General features: G+C 38.9%; 1 protein-coding gene across 5 annotated transcripts in view; it reads left to right on the forward strand.

Moving 5' to 3' along the window:
• Window positions 1-22,500, forward strand: part of dlgap3 (discs, large homolog-associated protein 3) — a 158,498-nt gene that overhangs the window by 66,280 nt on the left and 69,718 nt on the right. For 3 of the 5 annotated variants that reach the window (XM_031895633.1, XM_031895634.1, NM_001112987.1), the window contains 2 exon segments: window positions 1,880-1,978; window positions 5,203-5,287. The exons of 1 other annotated variant lie outside the window; for it this stretch is intronic. The gene's annotated coding sequence lies outside the window, so the exon portion shown is untranslated. 5 annotated transcript variants of the gene reach the window in all.

The raw sequence follows: 22,500 nt of genomic DNA on the forward strand, positions 1-22,500 counted from the left end.
TATGAGCATTTTTTGCACAAAATATTATTGTTCCCCTTAACCAGAGTGTGAGCTATTAGCCCAAGTCACCAGTGGGTGAAACAATTTTCATTTGCTAGGGCCCTTTAATGAAAGTGGATTTACACACAATTCATTACAGTGTAAAGCACAACTTGCTTACTGGACAGTTCTGTCCAAACATGTTATTATATATATACAGTATGTATATAAAATGATATAAAGATATACATAAAAATATATATTCTTTTGTACCCCAATCATTTAGATTGGTTTACATTTAAAAAGTAGGTTTTGATGGTGTCTTTTTAAATATAGTACATATCTGCGTCTTTCTTCTTGATATGGACCAGCCTTAAGGTGGCCATACATGAGGCGATTTCGCTCGTTGTGCGATGAACGATTATATCGACAAACAATCGTATGGCGATCGAGTTCCCATACGATATGCCATCCACGAGCAACGATAATTCGGGAAAGATTTCGTCGCAACATTATCGTAAAATACGTACGATCGTACATCTACGTACGATCGAATGTCGTTGACTTCCGCTGCTGGCAATCGTGACATGCGCAGAGAACAATCGTTGAAAGACAAATGTCTGACACTCACACCAACTGGCAGATTTTATCGTTAAACGACCAAAATTTTTAAACCTGGCCGATCGATTTTGGGGACGATAATGTCGGCTCGTTTAGTGGGATGACGATCGTTCGTACACCACCAACTATACGATAACTTAACGATAGCATCGGATCGTTCGGGAATCGGTCGTTTGTAAGTAAAAAATCGGTCCATGTATGGCCACCTTAAAGGTGGTGACCTTCAGACCAATTTGGCAGCTTATCTGCCGGTGTATGGGCACCCCCGATGGATATCTGCCATAAAATTGGTCAGATCTTAATTGGGCAGGTTTGATTGTACGTCTTATCGGGTACCACATTGGTCCTAGGGCCAAATGATCGGATTGGCCCGAGGTATGAATATCGGGAGAAGATCGGCAAATGAGTGGATTGCAATGTGTATGGCCACCTTTAGTTGTTCCTCCCATTCTGCATTATCAGGGTTAAACACCTGGTGTCGGGTTGTGGTTCTGGGCTTCTGTATGCGTGATATTTACCCTAGGAACATTGCGTCTCGGGGAGGAGACGCTCCTCTGGCTGAATGTTAATAGGCTGAGACGAGCATTTCATTAACTAGCAGTGCTGCATTGCAGGATTTCACTAGCTACAGTCCAACTTTCCACTGCTAAAGCTTCAAATGTATTTTGATTCTCTGATAATCAGACTCGGATGATGCTGGTCTTCTATCAGCCAAATGTAGACTAGTGAATGATCTGATCAGTACAAGCAGTGGCCATCATTTATAAATGTATAAATTTATGTATAAATCGAAGGTGATTTTTTACAAATGATACCAGTATCTCATGCTATATCCTTTTTTTGTCCAATTTAGTGTCTATGACTAATTCCATAGTACAGGTATCGGACCCCTTATCCGGAAACCCATTATCCAGAAAGCTCCGAATTACGGAAAGCCTGTCTCCCATAGACTCCATTATAATCAAATAATTAGGATTTTTAAAATTGATTTCCTTTTTCTCTGTAATAATAAAACAGGACCTTGTATTTGATCCCAGCTAAGATATAATTAATCCTTATTGGATGCAAAACAATCCTACTGGATTTAATTAATGTTTTATTGATTTTTTAGTAGACTTAAGGTATGAAGATCCAAATTACGGAAAGACCCCTTATCCGGAATACCCTTGGTCCCGAGCATTCTGGATAACGGGTCCTATACCTGTACTAAGAATGATAACCTCCTGACACAGGCAAGCTGTTTTATCAGAAAATGATACACAGTTTTTTTTACCTATAGGATGCCAATCTGTTTCCTGGGTGGAAAGAACAAGCCTTTTGTTAGGATTGCTGAATGCCCAGGTGCTCCCATTGTATGAAGCGCAATGATAAAAACAATGTGAGTACAAGCTTCTCCAGAACATCTTGGTTTGGAAGTGACAGTAGCTCCAGTGTTTGCTTGCATCAATAGGCGCAACTGCACTCTATTCGAAACAGAAACCAGGATAAACTATATACACAACTATACAGAAGTGCAAGGAGTGTCTTTTGCAAGAACCTTTAAAGGAGAAGGAAAGGCTAATAAAGAGTTAATCTCAAGCTGCAGACATACTGTCAGTTCTTTCAATAGTGCCCTTAAGTCTCCCCATATTTCACCTGTTCAGATGATCACAAGTCAAACAGAAAGAAAAAACGCTGAGCTGTGTAAAGAAAGTTCCCATAATGCCTCACTCCTGCACAGACACCCAGACCAAGTGAACATGCTCAGTGTGTAAGACTATGAGTCAGCTTCCTGCTGATTGGCTCAGATCCAGTTCTTAGCATTCTTGAGGGAAGGGGGTGCAGGAAAGAGCTGCACAGACTCTGGCACAGGAAAACAGAGACAGAGGACAGTGCAGCGTTTCTGTGAGCACTTATGTCTGTATTTACATAGACCTTTCTGATAAAGCTTACTTAGTTTTTACTTTTCCTTCTCCTTTAATTAATGGGATTGTGTTTATGCAACTGTGGGAAAATGTGTTCAGATGTAAATGACCCCTACAATCCACTTTCTTCAGCATCACCAGGGATCATTTACAGCCTTAGGTACAGAGTGCAAAGTACAATTTCAGATGCAAACGCCATGCTTTTTACCCACAATGAACTATTTTTCCGCCAGAGTCCCAACATCAAGTTCAGTTAGCATCACTTACAGTGCAGACATCAGAATACACATATTGATGCAACGGAGGTTACACATTGATGCAAGTGACTTAATGAATTGCGTCAATGTGCACTTTCCATTGCGTCCATTTCCCATAGTCTAGGGAAGGGCTCCACAATGTTTTTTACTTGTGAGCCACACTCAGATGTAAAAAGTGTTGGTGGGCCACACAAGCATGGGGGAGGCCAAATAAGGACAGTGATTGGCTATTTGGTAGCCCCATGTAGACTGCCAGCCCACAGGAAGCTCCGCTTGGAGTAAACCTGTGTGTCTGTGCTTCCAAAACTTGCCTACAAGTATTAAAAATGCCCACCTACTTTGAGGCCACTGGAAGCAACATCAAAGGGGTGCTGAGCTCTTGAGGGGTGTTGCTCTTGAGCCACTGTTTGGGGATCACAAGTCTAGGGTGTATAGAAATTTTTTTTTCGAATTCATTTTCTGAATGTTTTGTTTTAATTCTTAATGTGGGAACAACCATATGATTTTTCTCAGTGTATAAACATCTTGAAAATTTTCCACAAAAGGCAAAGGCAACAGCCACATCTATTGTTTGTGCATGCAATCCTACCTTGCCTAAACTGCCCCAGGCTGCCAGGCTTGTGTGGTTTTTAAAGAAGTGCAGGGTCGGCCCTGGGGAACAAGGCGGTACCCCCCAGTGACTTGTCAGGAGATATCAGTACCTGAATTTGACACTGTATTGAAACCAGTGTATTTCAGTGAAGTATAATGCTGTTTTGTACAATACACTGACTTTATTTTATTATCCCCCTTCCTAAGTAATAAATTACAAGTATTTGAATATAGCAGGGTTTTAGCTGGTAGCCTTTGCACTATATTTTATCTGCATGTTTGTGAGCTTATTTAACCACGTGCATATATACACGTTAGTATACTTAAATTACAAAGCTGATGATTTAATGACAATGCCTCTCACAACAAGTGAACACTGAAAATTAAAAAAAGGCGGCCTTGTAGGCTGCACAATATTATAAACAGTTTATTAATACAGTATATTTCGCATATAAGCAATGATTGTTATTAATTTAGCTTGAACGGTAAATAACATTTAGCTGAACTATAACAAATTGGAAATATGTAGTGTCTACTCTTGTGCATTACTAAATCAGAATTACTGTGAAGAACTAAGGCATGTGAATCCCATTACATTACTTTATGTAATTACGGATGTTCAAGATGGCTACCCTCTGGTGCATTCATGGTTGCCATGGTGACTGTGTTTCAGTTCTCGAAGGTCTATGCACATTTTTCTAAACTCCATTTGAATAGTCTAGTTCTTGTCATAAGTATTTAAATGCCTTTGCCATCAGGCAAAGGCAACCTCTGGTGTCCTTTCCATTGTTAGGAGGCTGCAGTTCGGGTCACATATAAACATAACGCTATAAACATAATGAAACTGCCCTGCATATCTGTTCCTAACTGATCACAACGATGGGAATTATAATTGCTCGCCTCACATTTAAAAATGTTAACGGGAATAGTTATAAATGTTTTTGCCATTAAATTACCTCAGGCCAAATGCACTGGAACTTTTCAGTGCGCCCTTGTGTGAATTACTCATTCAGCAATAATGAAGGGGCCTTTGTCAGTCCTAATGTGTTAGTGGTTCTAATAATAACTACTCAGTATGGCTGCCCTCCGGTGCATTAACAGCTCTTTTGGTGAAATTGTAATAAATATCAGAGTCCTGTGGATCATTTTTACAAACTCAATCTGGGTTTCGGATAGAAGCAAATGAACGACCATTAGGAGCGTATAGCCTTTGCACAGAAGCATATCCATTTTACTTGACATTAGGAAAAGGCAAGATTTATTAACCCTTTTACTGTCGGGAGGCTGCATTTCTGTGCATGTGCCAGATATGTGAAAATAACTAGCAGTGGCTGACTAAAGGGACTAGTAATTACCATACAAAACCAGCAATTTAAAATGTTTGATTTTCTAGCATTAGGTTTTTTTCTAGTTATGTCTCTATATCATCCTCACTGTCTCTCATCAGTTCATCTGCATCAATGTATAGCATATTGTGTATTTAATTATATGGTAGAAGCATCACTGGGGATTGCTTTATATGGCTTTATATGCCAATGCGGCACATAGGGACATGCTTTGTTCATTAGCTCTCTCATTATTCTGTTACAGAACATTGAAATAGATTTTTGATCACTTGACTGCATCAATTTATGTACATTTCTACATGTTATGATAACCAGTGAGGTATCATTTTGCAACCTTCTTTATCTACTCTTACCTATGTAATCCTATGCATTCCCCTATCTACCTACTATTTTCCCTCCTCACCATTCTCCCTCCCTCCCTAGATCTGTTGCTGCATCTGTGCGTTATTCTTTCCTGTCTATTCTCATTCACCTCTCGCTCTGTCTCTCTCTCTGTCTGTCTAGCTCGTGACAGGGGATCCCGCACGTTGTGTTACTGGAGCTCTGCAGACCATGAAGTCAGCGGGATGTTAGACTCCATCTCGGCGCGGTAAGAAAAGCTGAGCTCATTTCACCCTCTGGCTTTTCTTAATTTCCTTGTCACAGAAAAACAAATCAGAAAATCATAAAGCAGTGCTACAGTGCAAGCATTAAGGTATCCTGGTTGTATAAAGAGAAATGCAGCATGGGCAGTTTCATCTGTTGCATTGAGATGTCTGGAAGTTACAAATAACCAGTGTATTGTTTTCATTCCTGTAAAGAAATAGAGAATGTTCACTGTGTGTCTCTCTAAGCAGTTGCTGTTGGGCAGTGTCAGACTGAACTGTTAGGAGACTGGGATTTTTCCTGGTGGGCCCTGGCCTTAGTGGGCCCTGTGACCTTCCTGGAGCACAGAGCATCATTTTTTTTCTGTCTCTTCCAGGATTTACCTTATGTTTTATTTATTTCTATCAGAAAGAAAGATAGGAAATAGGTAGGAGTCTGTGATGGGGTCAGGGAAATGACTATGGCCAAATTTGTCACATATAAGTAGGGGGATTCCAAGGAGCCTGTTCATTTTATAGAGCTTACAAGGGGGGTTTCTCAGAAATGAAAGAGCAAGAGCTAATAGATTCCTCAAACAACTTTATAATCTGGGCCGTAAACAGCACAAAACAGAGAGGTTCCATGCTCGCCTGTCTGCCTGTGCTGCATATCTGTGTCACTACATTGCTCTATGCCCTTACACACAGGTACAGCACAGCACAACTGCCCACATATATTTAGCTCTGAATGTCTTTTTGGAAGCTGCCACACTAATTGGTGTGATATCTCATTTGAACAATGACTCTTAAACATGGGGATAACATTTTTCGCAGCAATAAGAAACAGTTTTAGGGCTCCACCTGGTGGGCCCTTAATACCAGGTGGGCCCTTGGTGCCCCAGTCCAACACATTTTTTGAAGATTTAGATGAAAGCAATACTTTGGGGTAATCAATAAAATCTGACAATGCAATGCTCTGTGAAATGAAGCAGCTGTAAATACATTTTCAAAAAGTTTTGTTGGGTGCTAAAATGTTTTCTCCGATGACTAATATTGCTGGGAAAGACTTTAATGTCTTGAATGGTGTTGAGGTCCTACACAGACTGACATTACTGGCACTGGGCTTTGTCAATGAGTGCAACATTTTAGGCTGGTAATAGCTGTGTGATTTATGAATATGCCCTAAGACAAATATTTTCTATAAACGTATGAAACAAGTGTTTGCATGGGTGTGGCCACTGTGCAGGGTCACGTGAATATAACATTGCTGATAAATTTGTGTTTTTAAAGGGGATCAGTCACCCCAAGAAATAATTCCAAATCCTTTTCTATCAAAATAAACTTTACTTACCCTGTATAAGTTACTTGAATCTTTTCTTCAGTCTTGGCATTCACAATCATAGCAAGTAGACAGGTGCCATTTTGTGGACACTTATTAGGGCAAGTATTTCATCACCCCAAAATCTCATTTATGAGCCACAATGGGGAACGTGATGTCCATGTCCATGCACCCACTACACAATTATAAGAGGGAGTGGCAATGTGAGGAGTGCAGTGACATCTAGGAAGTACTGACTGGAAAGTGAAAGTAAGTCCCTGTCTCAGCAGGGCAGGTAATATATGACAGCTCAGATTTTTTGATACATTTATAATAGGTATGGGTGTTTTTATAAAAAAAAAATGAGTTTGGGTTTCATGTTTAATTGGCAAAGAACTTTTATTATACGGCTTTTATGTGTGTGTGACAGGTTCATGTTAAAAGAGCAAACTATTCAACGTATATATTTTTCTGGGCCAATAAAATTGCGGCATAACTTGAATGCAGAAAACTGTCTCTGTGTGCATACATATTTGCACATTGTGATTATGGAATTTTTGATATTGCGATTCCATATTTAAAAAAGCTTATATAGACACTCGCAGCTCTAATACAAATATGCAATTACAGTATATTTGCGCAATAAATACACTAGCTTTTTAAAAATTAAAAAGCAGAACTAATTTGTTCTCTATGCAAATTATTCAGCCCTGTGCTATGTTTATGGCTAAGCTCCCGTGTGTTCTGGGGAACACTGATTCCCCTCAGCAGCAAATAGGCTTGTTGCAGAAAAGGCACCTAAGCTTTCAGGATACTGTAGGATCTCTCAGGAACAGGAGTTCCATGATGCAAAGCTACTTTGCCATCCATACTTTTTCCCAATGTGGAGCTCCTTGAAATAACTAGGTGTGCTGGGTATTGAAAATCGAAGCCAGTTTCTGGTATGGAAAATCAATTGACTCTGGCAAATCTATATGACATTTTTGCATAACGATTGCATATGTATATTGGAATTATTATTTATCGCACCTAAGCTTACTTTTGATTATTCTAGACTGAACTGTTACTTTAACAACATAAGGTGAGACACATACTGAATAGCAGGGTTCCCCAACCTTTCTTACTCGTGAGCCACAGTCAAATGTAAAAAGACTTGGAGAGCAACAAAAGCATCATAAAAGTTTGTGGCCAAAATAAGGGCTAAGATTGGCTATTAGGCAGCCTCTATGCACACTATCAGCCTTAGCCTACAGGAGGATTTATTTGGTAGTAACTCTTGTTTTTGTGGGGCTTGTTTTTGTTTTGGGGTTTGTGAGCAACATGTTTCTCATGAGCTACTGGTTGGGGATCACTGCTGAAGAGCCTTGCTCTTCTTCTGAATGCATAAATACCAAATTGAGTTAACCACCATCTGGACTAGTTAGAATTTAAAGGGGTAGTTTTTAAAGAGCGATAAAAGGTCTTTTGCCCAAGATAGGGGGTCCACCATTAGAATTTCATCTGCTATCTTTACTTGCCTCTAAACTGAAAAGGAGAAAAAACATTTTACTTATACAGAAGAATAGGCATGAATTATTGTATTATTCATAATTACAGGATATGTCAAAATCCGAATTAAGACCCAAATATTGTCTCACAAAACAAAATGTATTTGACCGCTTTTTTATTTAGTAAGGAGAAAAGTTGGTACCTCTGCCACCCAAAATCACTTTCTCTATACCAAAAAGGAAGTTAACATACCTATCACTACCCACTGGCACATAATAGACATATTAACTTTTTTCCATTTAATATTTGAGCCATGTTCATGTATACACTTCTTGATGAACACTTCTAAAGCTATAATAATGTGATAATCATGGACAGTTTTATATATCTGTTACAGACAGTTGGATCAAAAATAGGGGCTGGAATCCAACTATTCCAAACACCTTTGCTTAAAGAGTCTCAACATTTTATTCTTCTTTCCAAGTGTTATTCTCACTGTTAACCTGATTTCAGTACACTTCTCTGCTGGAAAGAACTTCCAAATTTAGCACTGCCATCAAAATAAATAATTCACAGACCTTGGCATAATGTATGAACATTAGCTATGCATACATTCACTTTTGGTCACAGTACAAGGTGGCAGACCCCCTACTTCTAGAACATAGTTAGACATTTTTATCCATATCTAGGATCCAGATAAAGTTGTGTATATAAATGAATGGAAATCAAAACATTCAAATCAAAATGTAAACCAGTATTCAAAAACAAGTTTTAGACCAGAAGAAATAGAAAAAGTTAATGTACAATATGAATTCTTCTTCTGTAATTTCTCCTTTGTGCAAAGATAATGAAGCTTTTGCAAACCTGAGAAGGTTCAGTGCATAACGGCCCATCCACCAGTCGGAAAAAAGGTAGTGCATTTTATAGTCTGTACAAATATATCATGTATGTATGTAACTTTTATCTGAAAAAGTTATTTTTTTTGCCAAAAAATACTTCAGTTTTAAATATGTTATGGGCACACACATTACACAATGTAATGTGCTCTGCTAGAATGGTGAGTGCCACTTCAGTGGCAGATGGTGTAGAGAGAGTTCCAATGCTCTCTGACTCTTTACGACTGCAAAAACTTGTCTCACAGTTTCTTAAAGAGCAGTCTGTCTGCTGTGTGCTGCTTATTAAGTAAGGGTATTATGGCTCTCTGTAAAGATGTGTGCAAATATCTTCAATTCATAGGCTAAGCCATTGTTTGCCTTTGTGCATTTTTTCCATCTTTACAGAGTATAAAATGGCACTGTATTGTTGATTAGAAGCAACAGTTCATATGCAGATCATATGATCAGGTCACCCTAACCTGACCAACATACAGGTTGATATCTGATTTTTTTGTCACACAGTAGTAAGAAAGGCCCCATATATGGGCCAATAAACTGCTTTCTCAGTCTGGAGGGCCCATGTACACCAAGCTTATGAAGCACAGTGTACACCAGTCAGTACACCAGTGTGCTCTGGGCATCCCAAAAACACAAAAATCATCTACATTCAATGCATCAGAGAAAGAACCCTCATACTGAGGCATCCATACAACTAAACAAACCTGTGAAGATTAAATGATCTGTTATCACATATTAACATTTATCTACTAAGACATAACCATTATTGACTGAACAAATATTCAGATTTGCATTTGGCCCCCATGGCCTTCCTGAAAGTTGTAGTCCAGTAACATCAATGTTTTCATCTTAAAACAATATTGCTTTATAAACCATTTCCTAAGCCCCGCAGGGTCAGTTTCATGCATGGGTATTACATAGGCTTGCATATGTAACTGTTTTTCACCATATGGGCTTCATTCTTGCACAGCATAAGTGTCTTATGATTCCTGAATAGTTACAGCGCAAAGTAGACTATATGTGTTGGCTCCAACTTAATTGAGCCCGAGTAGTGACTATGTGAGGATGAGCCCCAGGGAAGTAAATACAGATCAAGCAGACCCTGTGATTGCTGGTGGGCTCAGGAGTGTAGAGGGCCTAGTAAGGCCCTAATTAATTAGCAATTTCACTATATATCTTGGCAGAATAGGTCAACTAAACACCGTTTTGGGGCCCTAAATTGAATGTACTGTGGAGCCCAGTATCATTTAGTGACACTGGTTATGACACCGGTGAGCCCCTGGTCGCCAAGTTACACAGCTGCAGTGCAATGCCAACTTTTTCATTGAAGATTTGAGAAGTACATGTCCCCAGCAGCAGGTGGACAACAATATCATTTTTAGTATTTAATTATAATGTTATATTTACAACATGGAATATGGAGACCTTTAGCTTTTTTGTTCCTTTTAAATGTACTGGTGGTACTAGAATTTGGTAACCTCCTAGACCTTTACCTCGATATTTTGCAATAATGAGCTGTAACCAATTATGGAATTGCGATTGAAACGTGACTGTAACAATATTAAACATTAATGTCTGGAAGCTATAGTTTGCAGACAATGCTATGTATAATATTAAGCATGTAAAAATTTTCTGTTTTTAGAATGCTGTTGCATTTTACTGGATCTAATTACAGCAGATTAGTTGAGAAAAGGGAGGAAGGGGCAATAAGGCATAAGAATAATATATTAAAACATCCAGCGCCGGATTTCAAATTCTGCCGCCCCTAGGCCACCCCCCCCATTCGTGCCCCCTGCGCATGCGCGACCAAACCCCACCCCCCGTGACGCGCCGTGTCGACGCAAGAGCGCATGCGCAGGCATTTAACTCCCATACGGAGCAGTGGGGAGAAATCCCCATTGCTCCGTATGGGAGCAAAATGTCAAAGTTTCGTTGCGGTGGGGCGGCACGCCGCCCCTAAATTTATGCCGCCCTAGGCCCGGGCCTTTGTGGCCTCGCCACAAATCCGGGCCTGAAAACATCCCAATACAGGAAACCCGTTATCCAGAAAGCTCTGAGTTATGGGAAGTCCTTGGCCCTTTGTGGCACCTTGAGGTGGGCAAGTACTGTCTTTGCTCATGATACTAAATTGTGCAAGACTTTAAGTTCAATGCAGGATGCTGGAAAGCAATTTGACAAAATTGAAAAACTAGGCAGCAAACTAGCAAATAAGTTTCAATGTTCAAGGTTTGCACTTTGGTAAAAATAACAAAAATGCAAGTTATTCACTAAATGATAGTGTCTTGTAGATGTCCTTAAGAAGGATCTGGGTATTTTTATGGATACCGAAGTGTGTAATTCCAGGCAGTGGGATTTAGTGGCTACTAAAGCAAATAAATTACTGTCTTGCATAAAAAGGGGCATTAATTTAAGGGATGAAAACATAATCTTGCCTCTTTATAGGTCTCTGGTAAGGCCTCATCTTGCGCCTTTTTCGTAGCGTTAAAACTTAAAAGGTGCGACGTTTCACGCAAGTTTTAACGCTACGAAAAAATCGCAACTTTTTGTGCAAGTTTTAACGCTACGAAAAATCGCCAGATTTTGCGCAACTTTCGGAATGGCTACGAAAAACTTGCGTTTTTTCGCACAAATCGTATTAGTAACGAAAAATTTGCGACAATTTTCCGAAAAAATCGCAAAATACCGATCACTACGAAAAAAACGCAATCGGACGCTTTCGGCCCGTTCGTGGGTTAGTAAATGTGCCCCCTTGAGTATGCAGTGCAGTTTTGGGCTCCAGTCCTTAAGAAGGATATTAATGAGCTGGAGAGAGTGCAGAGACATGCAACTAAACTGGTAAAGGGGATGGAAGTTTTAAACTATGAAGATAGGCCGTCATGGTTGGGGTTGTTTTCTCTAAAGAGAGGTATTTGGGGGGGGGGCATGATTACTCTTTACAAGTACATTAGAGCAGATTATAAACAGATAGTGTGGGATCTTCTTTCCCATAGAAAAAAAAATGTGGAACATGCATAGAAATTGCACCATTCATTTAGACTTGAAAGACACAACTTAAAGTAGCGTTGGTGGTGAGGGCAGTGAGGTTGGGGAATTCCCTTTCTAGTGATGTTGTGATGGCAGATTCTATTAATGCCTTAAGAGGGTCTTGAATAATTTTTTGAACAAGCATAATATCCAAGGCTATTGTGATCTTGAGGTCTACAGTTAGTATAGGTGTTTGTATATATAGTTTAAATATGTGGTTGTATAGATAGGTTGGTATGAGTGCACTATGGTTTATTTGGCAGGGTTGAGTTTGATGGACTTTGTTTTTTTTTCAAGCTAACTTAACTATATAACTATAATCCTAAATATAGATATTAGAGCAATGATATTAAGAATGAAACCAATCACTTCTGTATTCATACTCAGCGGGCTCATTAAATAAGATTAACTAACAGCTCAAATCCACATGGACATGTACAGTAATAAGTGTCATAAATGTGCTGATATTGTGTAGGTTTCTGTTTCTTTTTTGCGAGTACAGGCATTTTAACGTGGATGTTTCTTATAATTTACAATTATCTTTGACAAGCTAGTAAGTACATGACTAAACTAAATAATGAGGAATATAGATAACAACTACATGCAAGAATATGAACAAATGGTTATGTATAGAAATAACCTTTTCTTTTTTTCAGAAAAAAATGGAAAATGTATAAAGATAATATGTATTTTCTAGGAAGGGGCTAAAACTTTGGGATAGAGAGTACAGATAATATTATCAGGGCTGTTAAAATGCCAGCCTGCAGCTGTTATTGAACTTCTACTAGTAGAGTTGCCACAGAAAAACTGATTCCATTGTTTGGCAGTGACCTAAATGATTGGATCAAGTAGGTGGACGCAATATCCATTTGATCGATGGTCATGTATATGTACCCCTAACGGTTTGAGTACCCTTGCGTTACCAATAGAAAAATGGGTAACCTGAGGGTTGATGGTAATTCTTGTGAATGCCGGTATTGCTGCAGTTCTGCAGGTTGTGGATATCAATATAAGCTCATTTTATTAATTCTCCTATTTTTTTGTTGTCTGTGGGTAGTGGGTCAGGTTGTGGGTAAGGCATTTGCAGCTTGGGTTGGATGTCCAAGCAGGTTAAAATGCATTTTGCAGGTTGTGAGTCAGGTCTGGGTTTTAAAAACTTTAACCAACATCATATTGTCATAGTGTCATGAGGTTGAGCTGATTTGTTGTTTGTAATGCTTGGTTGTTTGTACTGCTTACATTGGTGGTTTGTTAATGGCTACTGAATTAATACTGCTATTCGTTCAACAAATATTACCCTGATCTTCAGGCTGATGCCACACAGGGCTGATTCTTGGCCTGCAGGAAAACACAGGCAGAGAATTAGCCCCTCTGTTGGCATCCGTCTCCTTCCTTGTCTGCACCCGGAAGCATTGTGTTGGTGTGGGTGTAGGCACATGTGGCAGATATAAGGTCTGAAATGCAAAGTCTTGTGTGTTCTCACAGATATTAGCCACATTTGCCAGAACCCAGTGCATGCAAGAGGGTGAAGCCAGCAGTTCTCAGGATCAGCACTGTGTGGAATCACTTAAACTCAGCTAGAGATTGCAATGAAATATATTCAACCCAATTTGACCAAAAAAACAGGGTCTGTTGTTTGATGTTGCTAGAGGCTAAAACTTATCATCTTATAAGCCATATCCTACAAGGGCCCTGCTGCACCTATCCTTATAGAGAACATGTCAACTGATGATTAGTATTCAGCCTGTTGTTTCTATGGTAATGGGTTGGTACGGTTTGGTGTCTCTTGGTATTGGCTCTTTTCCAGAGATAACCTGGAAACTTTGAGCAGTTGTATGACTGCGTTATGTTCAAATTAACCCCTGTGTTACAGTTATCTCTAACTCTGCTTTGCAGAGTAATCTTGCACCCATCTTAAAATATAAATAATATTTTCAATTCATTTATTAAGAAATGTATCTCAAATGTTACAATATACAAGTTCTGGGGAAGCACTGGCAGGTTAAGAATATTAATGTTAAAAAAAAACCCCCTAAAACTTCCCTTTGACAACAATTGTGGAAAATAAAATGGCAGCATGTACCTCTCAGCACTGAACCCATGCTCTGGGGCTCATTTATAAACAGTGGACAAATTTGCATCTGGCCAGTAACCCATAGCAACCAATCAGCCAGTGGCAAGTTAAACACTAAAAAGCCATTATCTCATTGGTTGCCATGGGTTATTGGCCAGGTGCAAATTTGCCCAATGTTTATAAATGACCCCCAGATCTTTTACAACATGCCCATTTATTTAGAATCTTCCCATTACAGGTAGACATGCCATTGTGTCTAAAGCACCTGCTATCTAAATCATCTCTATACCCACAAACCTAGGAACAGATGTTACAACAGAGAGTTCTGGTGTTCAAAAGGGTTAAAGTAGTATAGATGAGCAAATCCCTTCTGTTTTCCCCTTATTGATTGATCATCCTCATTAGTGGCTAGCAGAGGAGCTAGAATCAGCAGATTTAATTGCTCACATACAGCAGTTATTCACCGACACCGTTAAAATATCCCCTGAGGCTGGCAAGGGCAGTCTGCAATTCTGAAAGCCCAAAAATGCTTACAGAAAAACATCCCCTCAAAATGATATGTGCACGATTCCCACATTTTCTGAATAATTTGGCTTTATGGCATATACCTTTCATTTTCTACCATTGTATGGAAAGCATCATGGAAGCCTTTCTTGTGCATGCAGGCCTTACAGCATTGATGTTACCCTTAGACACCACTTCAAATATAGCAGTTTCCTTTTCAGCTATGACAGAAATAGCTAAGGTACTAACAGGTATACATGTAGTTTATATAGCATACATGCTGATGGAGGCCTGGCATTGTACATAACTCTTCCTCTCCCTGTATAACCACTACTTACATACCATATACAGTTTATTTTTACCTTTCATTCCTGCATCACAAACCCTAAACTGTCATTACCTTGACTGCATGCTATTGGCATTGCTCCATTAACCTTGTCACCCCAGAACCTTTTCAGCCAACTGCCAAATGTGTTTAACTATTTGTGTTCAGTGTCTCGCATTTGCATTTCTAAAATATACTTTATTTCTTGTTCTCTTAGTAGATATTTAACCCCTTAAATATGTGAGCTAAATTTCGTGGATAGTAAATATTCAGGGTTGGACTGGGCCGCCGGGACACCAGGAAAAATCCCGGTGGGCCCCGGAGGCCCAGTCCGACCTTTGCTGGCGCTCCCCCTTCTGACTGTTCTTCCCCTAACGCGTTCAATTTACTTGACCTGCACATCACTAAAATACTACCCTTAGTCATGAATAGGTGTTAACCATAACAGTCATTTGATTCTTTTAGAAAGAGGACTGTATATTGTCAGACATAGATTTGGAGAACCACCAACAACACAGTAATAGGGTTTGGGTGTCACTTTCTACCACATCACCTTTTCCAAGCTGTATATATAGTATGCTACATTAATGTGTCACAGAGGGTACTTTCTTCAAGTCATTAATTTGAAGCAACAGGAAACTTGGCAATACTATTATTGGAGATGTGTACACAATCCACTTGTGTTTTTTATCTAATGAGGAATACCATGTACCTAATTGTGGATAATAAACTTAGCTGTAGCAAGTAATGTCAGTGAGGGCCAGCAAGATATTGCTCTGCATTATAAGAGCTGTAAATTAATAAGAGGACTACACTAACAAAGGGTATGGAATATCTCAGTTAGGAAGATAGCTGTCCAAGTTGGGATTGTTTACAGCAGAGAAGAGCAGCCTAATTAGGAATATGGCCACTGTTTATAGCTCTAAAGGGAAGTCATATGATAAACTTTCCTGTCTGTTTTTAAGCAGTAGATCTTCACAGAGGACAAACAGAGTATACCTAGAGATTAGAAAAAATGAAAGTTTTATTTTAAACTAGTTCTAGTAATCCAGTTGTTTTCAGTTAGTGCCCCACCAGAAATAAAGAATTTTAAAACTGCTGTCTATTTTTTATTTCTAATATTGAAGTTTAAAGTTTTGTTTTCCCCCTTCTCATGTCTACCTGAGGGGGGGCTCACTGACTCTTTAAAGAGTTCAAATGTAATACATAAGTTGACGTGTACTATTAGGAAAAATAGTATTGTTTCCACCCACCAAAATGTGGGCTTTATTAGCCTGCACCTACGGTGTGGGAAACAACTTTCCTATGATAGCTACCCTTTATAGTTTCATTTTTTTTACTCATGTCCCTCTGGAGCAGCTGGGGGGGTCACTGACTCTGTATCTGTTCTAACTAATTTAATATATTAGTTGATACATTTCTTATGTTTGGCCCTGCTGAGCATAATCCCAGTGTTTCATTGAAGCCAGCTGTTATAATTAAACATGAATGTTTCAACTGCAATATTGGGAAAACTGTCACAAATAGAAAGCAACTAAAAAAAGTCGTGCTTGGAAGGTGAAGGATTTTTTAGTGACAGCTCTCTCTGAAGTAGTAGAAAGGGTAAAAAGCCTCTTAAACAAATAAACACAATCAAGAAAGGGTAAAAGGGTAAAAAGCCTCTTAAACAAATAAACACAATCAAGAATTAACTAGGGATGCACCACGTTCAGGATTTGGTTTGGGATTTGGCCAAAATTTGGGCTTTTTCAGCAGGATTCAGAAGAATTCACGTGCCTGGCCAAATCAACTGTAAACATTCTCTTTGACATTATCATTTTAACTATTTGTATATTTATTTTAACTTTCTGTATAGTTAAGTGTAAACGTGGGGTGTGAGGTTCTACTTGTTTGTTTTCCAGCAGTATCGCACCATCACTGTACTATTTAAGTCCAGCAACATATATGTGTTTGTAATAAAACATGGTATACAATCAATTTAACAGTAATACAGTGTAGCTCATTCTTGCAGGCCCAGCATGGCGCAAACTATTTATGTGTAACTATATGTATGTATTAAATGTATTTCTACTTATGACAGGTATAGGATCCTTCATCTGGAAGACCATTATCCAGAAAGCTGCAAATTCCATAGGCTTACATAGACTCTATTTTTAGGAAATAATTACAATTTTAAGAAATGATTTCCTTTTTCTTTGTAATAATAGAACATTACCTTGTACTTGATCCCAACTAAGTTGCATAAATCCATATTGGTGGCAAAGCAATCTTATTGGGTTTATTTAATGTTTAAATGATTTCATTAGTAGACTTAAAGGATGGAGATCCAAATACCAAAAAGAACATTTATCTGGATAACCCTGGGTCCCTGTACATACCTGTAAAAAGAATTGTGTTTGTTGATCTAGAAATAAACACTACAGATTGAAAAGTAATAATATTGAAACAAGTAGTTCTAAAAACAGTATTCAAAAAGCAAAGGAGTCAAAATATTGGCCACTGAAAAATATTCCCTTTCCTTGCGGGGCAAACCAATGTGATGTTCGCCCTGGGCCCTGGATACCTTAAAACGGCCCTGCTTACAGAGATGTCTAGACATATGCAGCTTTGAGAAACTGCTCCTAGATAATAGCTTGCTTGCTATTTTTTTTCACTCATTTCCATTTTTATGCACATAAAGGATATAATGAGATGAATGTATGACACTATTCTTGTTGCTGGAATCTTTTTTTTACTTAATGGAATTTCTTGCATAATCTTACCTTTTAATAGTGATCCTATGACATGTCTCCCACAAGCCTCCTTATTTCAGTGTGAATATTGGGTGCTAAAAGACTTTTAATACAATATCTGTGCAATCATGTTTGCAGCAGTAATCCTAGAAAAAGGACCCCTTCATACTGCTCATAACCTGCACAGAGAGGGCAAGTGAGAGAGAGAATGAATCAGTCTGGTAAATAAGGTCCTTTATGTGAGGCACAATTTTGCAAACTTTTTATTTTTAAATTTACACTTGAGAAATTCCTGCTGTATCTTAAATATGCCTTCCTATTGGGTTAATTGCCACCTGTCTCACTGTAACAGATTCATACCTTGTAAAAATGGACTCACTATATTTGAATTTAAGTGAACAAGAACAGCTTGCTACACTGGTAATAATCCATTCCTGTATTTTTTCTGCAGTTTACTAGCAATTCTATACATCAGCCTCACTATATAAAGTTCTTACGTTTAGAGGAGAGTGATAATTTTGGCTAGGTAAAGTACCACAAAGAGTGGTTCCCATTGGAGAATTTTTAATAATGTATGTAAAGTTCTACCTTGATTATTCTCTCCATGTTTATTTGGTTTCTATATTCTTCAGTAGCCATTATTTAGTTTCAGGCCAGGATGTGACTAAGTTTAATATTCTATCTGATCTGCCTTGCTACATTTTGTTCATGTATTAATGCTCACTTACTAAGGTGAAGTGAGCAAAGTACAATTTCAAGCACAAACACCATATTTTTTCCACTATCCACCATTTCCCCCCACATTTCCAGACCCAAATGGGCAATTCTCTTGATGCAATTGCACTACACCTGTGGAAGCTGCCTCCAGTTTGCTAAAATGGACACAACTAAACGTGTACTTTACCACAAATCAAGTGCAGTTGTGATGAACAATTTCAGAGTTTGTGTGGTGTTATTTCCAGTGTTTGGTGTGCGAGTGAGGTGTGCACCCTATTCTTTTGGTGCAAGTGTGCTAAGGGAACTAGGGGGCTACTGCCTCGTCCGGTGGTGGCGGTAGCTCCAGAGTTCCCCTACGTCTAAAGGCACAACAGTGCCCTATTCAGAACCAAAGGCAGAAAGGACTGAGCAGTCCCAAGTGCAGCTATAGGGAGGAGCAAGGAGTGCATTTTGATGCAAGTACCTTTAATGAAAGTGATGTATGCGCAACACACTGCAGGGAAAAGCCCAAGTTACTCACTGTCACTAACCTGGCTAAGGAGTCTTAAAGCCTCCCCTACAAATCCCACAAGAGAACTAGATTCCAAGGTTGAGAACGGACCTGGACTCAATGAAGGAATGGTAGAAGTGCTATGACATGAACTCCCAAAGATGTAGTCAGGATCAGGCAGAAGTCTGGGCAGGCGGCAGTCAAATGTGGTCAGAAAGAAAGCAGAGATTGGTACATGCGGCAATTGCAGTCAGAAGTCAGGCCGAGGTTCAAGAACCAGAAGTTGCGGGAACTCCATATAGAGGCACAACCAGGGACTTGCTAACACTCACTGCACTTTCAGACATAAATGACCCCTCATACCTTCTGCCTCCCTGTTATTTTTACAATTCAATGCTACAGCTTTTTCTTCTTCATATCCACTTTCTCACCTTGTCAGTGCTTGTTGTTTTTTGCTTTCTTCAGTCTTCACTTCACCTTTTTTCTTCTCTATAAAGTGACTAGCTGCTGCAACTACCTTCTTATGTAGATGTGTACAAGTTGCACATGTGTTGTCATTTTAGATTATTTTCTCTAGGACAGGTGAGAAATAAAGAAAAAAGAATTAGCTTTTCTGGGGAAAGTCTCAAAGAATAGTGCAAGCTTTCTCTGTCAGCCTGTCAGGTGCCGTTAATGTCAGCAGAAAAGCTCTCACATTTTCCTTACTATATATATTACATTACATTACATTAACATTTATTTATAAAGCACCAACATATTCCGCAGCGCTGTACAATAAGTGGGTTACATACATTGGACATACAGAGTAACATATAAAGCAATCAATAACCGATACAAGAGGTGAAGAGGGCCCTGCCCAAAAGAGCTTACAATCTACAAGGAAAAGAGCTTACAATCTACAAGGATATATATACTGTATATAGAGAGAGAGGTGGTGCACACCACATTCATAAACCTAACCTGGGTGCCAGAGCAATGGTATTTGGAATGGGTTTTAGAAACAGCAATCAATTAGATTTATTGAAATAATGCCTCATAGTGGTTCGGTCCCCCACAGGAACCTTTGTCAGGAGCAGAATAAAAAAGTGCAACACGGAAGTCACAAGGGTATTGAGTAAACACTGATACATAATACTTGGGGCCTGTCTTCAGGTAAAGGAATTTGCCTCTCCACCATTGATCACGTATAGGAGGGGTAATACTATTGGGTCATGGTTAGTGCTGTCTGTGGTCTGTAAAGGAACCAGTCGGCCAACAACTATTTTAGGCCACACGCAATGTGGGATGTACCAGTGTTTCAATTGTAAACAGTGTAGAGACATAATTAAAGGCAAAGATTTCCAACGCCCTACCAAAGGTGTAAGATTTGAACTGAGGGGTTACCACATGCAGGAAGATTTATGTGGGGGAATATTATAATTCTATGATCAAAGAAGAAAATATGGTTTTACCTTTATCTAAACACTTTCAGGAACAAGAACATGCTGCTAACCAATTAAGGTACACAGTTTTAGAATCAGTTCCACCACTGAAAAGCAGAGGAGACCAGGAACTCAAACTCAAACAGGTATGGAGGATAAAGAGATTAAATTCTCTTTATCCCAGGGGTCTCAATAAGGACTATAGCTTATAGCAACCCAAAAGGAAGAAAGGCTGCACTTCTTGTCCAATAAAAACAGTCCTTTATTCCTTTAAACCATGGGTGGCTACTGTACAGACAGCCTGACGCATTTCAAGTAGAATCCCTTAATCATAGTCCATAATCAAAGTCCATGTCTGATTTCTGAATTCTAGAAGTGCAGAGTGCTGCATTACCCTGGAAGCTAGCACTGTGTAAATAATAACTAAGGCACCCTTTAATGCCCCTGTCAGTGTTGGACTGAAATGCCAGGGGCTGACCAGAAAACCTTGAGCCATGGGCCCACTCTCTAAACTATTATTCTTCCTTTGCTCATTTAATCTATTTATTATCCTGTTCTCATACAGGAATAGGGAATGCCCATGAAGCAAGAGTTTTCCTTGTATCCCGATGGACCAGCCCAACTCCAGCAAATTTTTAGCAGCAAGAGGGCCCGCTGACACCTGGGCCCACCAGGAGTTTTCCTGGTATCCTGGTGGGCCAGTCCGACACTGGCCCCTGTGTTTGCACCTGGGGCTGTAATAAATTAGAATTAATATCTTCTTGAGTTGCTAAGTGGATTATGGTCAAGCTAGTGTTTGAAGTTCCAGAACAGTTGCCAGTGCAATCCAGTAGACTGAATACAGAGAAAGACAGAACATTTCACCAGGGCATCTCCCTCTGGTCCCTGTATTATTAACAGATCCTATTGAAGACTGCACCTAGCTTCATTAAGTAGGTAGTAGAGGTAGTGTATCTCCTGTACATCATTGTCTGGTTCTGATCAGCTATCACACCCAGTCACCCAGGATTCATTCCAGGATATATAATGGTTCACAGTGGCATGTATCCTTCCTTTTGCTGTCCAAAATTAATCATAATAAGGTCAAAGAATCAGAATTCCCATACCTGCTTATCAGAAAAGTATTCCTCTAACTGCAGGGCCAGAAACGATAAAAATAATAATTGAATTGATATATCAGTTACTTAAATTCTGTGAATGTAAAAATATCTCCTTCCTACTGCAGAAGTGTTTATTTTATCACATCATGTATGCTATCAGCTCTGACCCCTGCAGATTTTATTGGCTGCCTAAATCATGACCCCTAAAGGCCTATTGTAAGCAATGGAATTTTAGATAATACAAATAAATGATTTGGTTGCAAAAATACATGGAAATGATTTTGGTAGGAAAAAAGTATCCTTTCTAGAAAACACAGATAATAAAAGAGAGACTAATTGAACATAATGTATAAATACATAAACAGCATTTTTATTTTCTGTCATGAATTAGACCTTCAAGCAATTTACTGTCAGGATAGAGATTCACATCTGCTAATATTATAGGGCAAATCTAGCACTTATCACTATGTTACCAAGGTAGTCATTTGAAAACAATATCCTTATAAATTATAATGTAGACTATACTTGGCCATATTGGTAATGGCCGAGTATGCTTAGTACTTCCACTGGTAATGACCGAGTATGTTTAGTAACATTCTCAGTTAACACTCTTACTTGATAATTCAAACCACGCATATTCCAGACCTTTACTCACGTTGAATAAAATATCTCACTTCTAGTGGGAGGTTGGCACCAATTCTGTACCAGCAGCAATGTTTCAAAGTGTTCAGTGTGCAGGAATACCCAGACCCTGGCTTGTGCCATCTTTATTTTGGCACCTCTGATTTTAATATGTATGTAGACAATGATAGTCTGAGACATTGTGCAATTTCTCTTTTTTATGGTTTTTCAGTTATTTAGCTTTTTGTTCAGCATTTCTCCAGCTTGGTATTTCAACAGCTGATTGCTAGGGTCATATCTTCCTTAGCAACAAAGCAGTGGTTTGAATATAATAAATACTAATTGCAAAGTTGCTAGGAAAATGGCATTATAACATAACAAATGTTAACTAACAAGATAACTTAAAGGTGAATTATCCTTTTAAGCTTTTGTTTTTAAGTTTTATTCCATTAGTCCATATTGGTGATTTCCTTTTTATTTTCTTGGGCACACAGAACAATCAATTTGCACCAGCAGTACTTCTTTACTTTAT

This window comes from Xenopus tropicalis, chromosome 2, assembly GCF_000004195.4.
Source record: "Xenopus tropicalis strain Nigerian chromosome 2, UCB_Xtro_10.0, whole genome shotgun sequence".
Taxonomy (NCBI): domain Eukaryota; kingdom Metazoa; phylum Chordata; class Amphibia; order Anura; family Pipidae; genus Xenopus; species Xenopus tropicalis.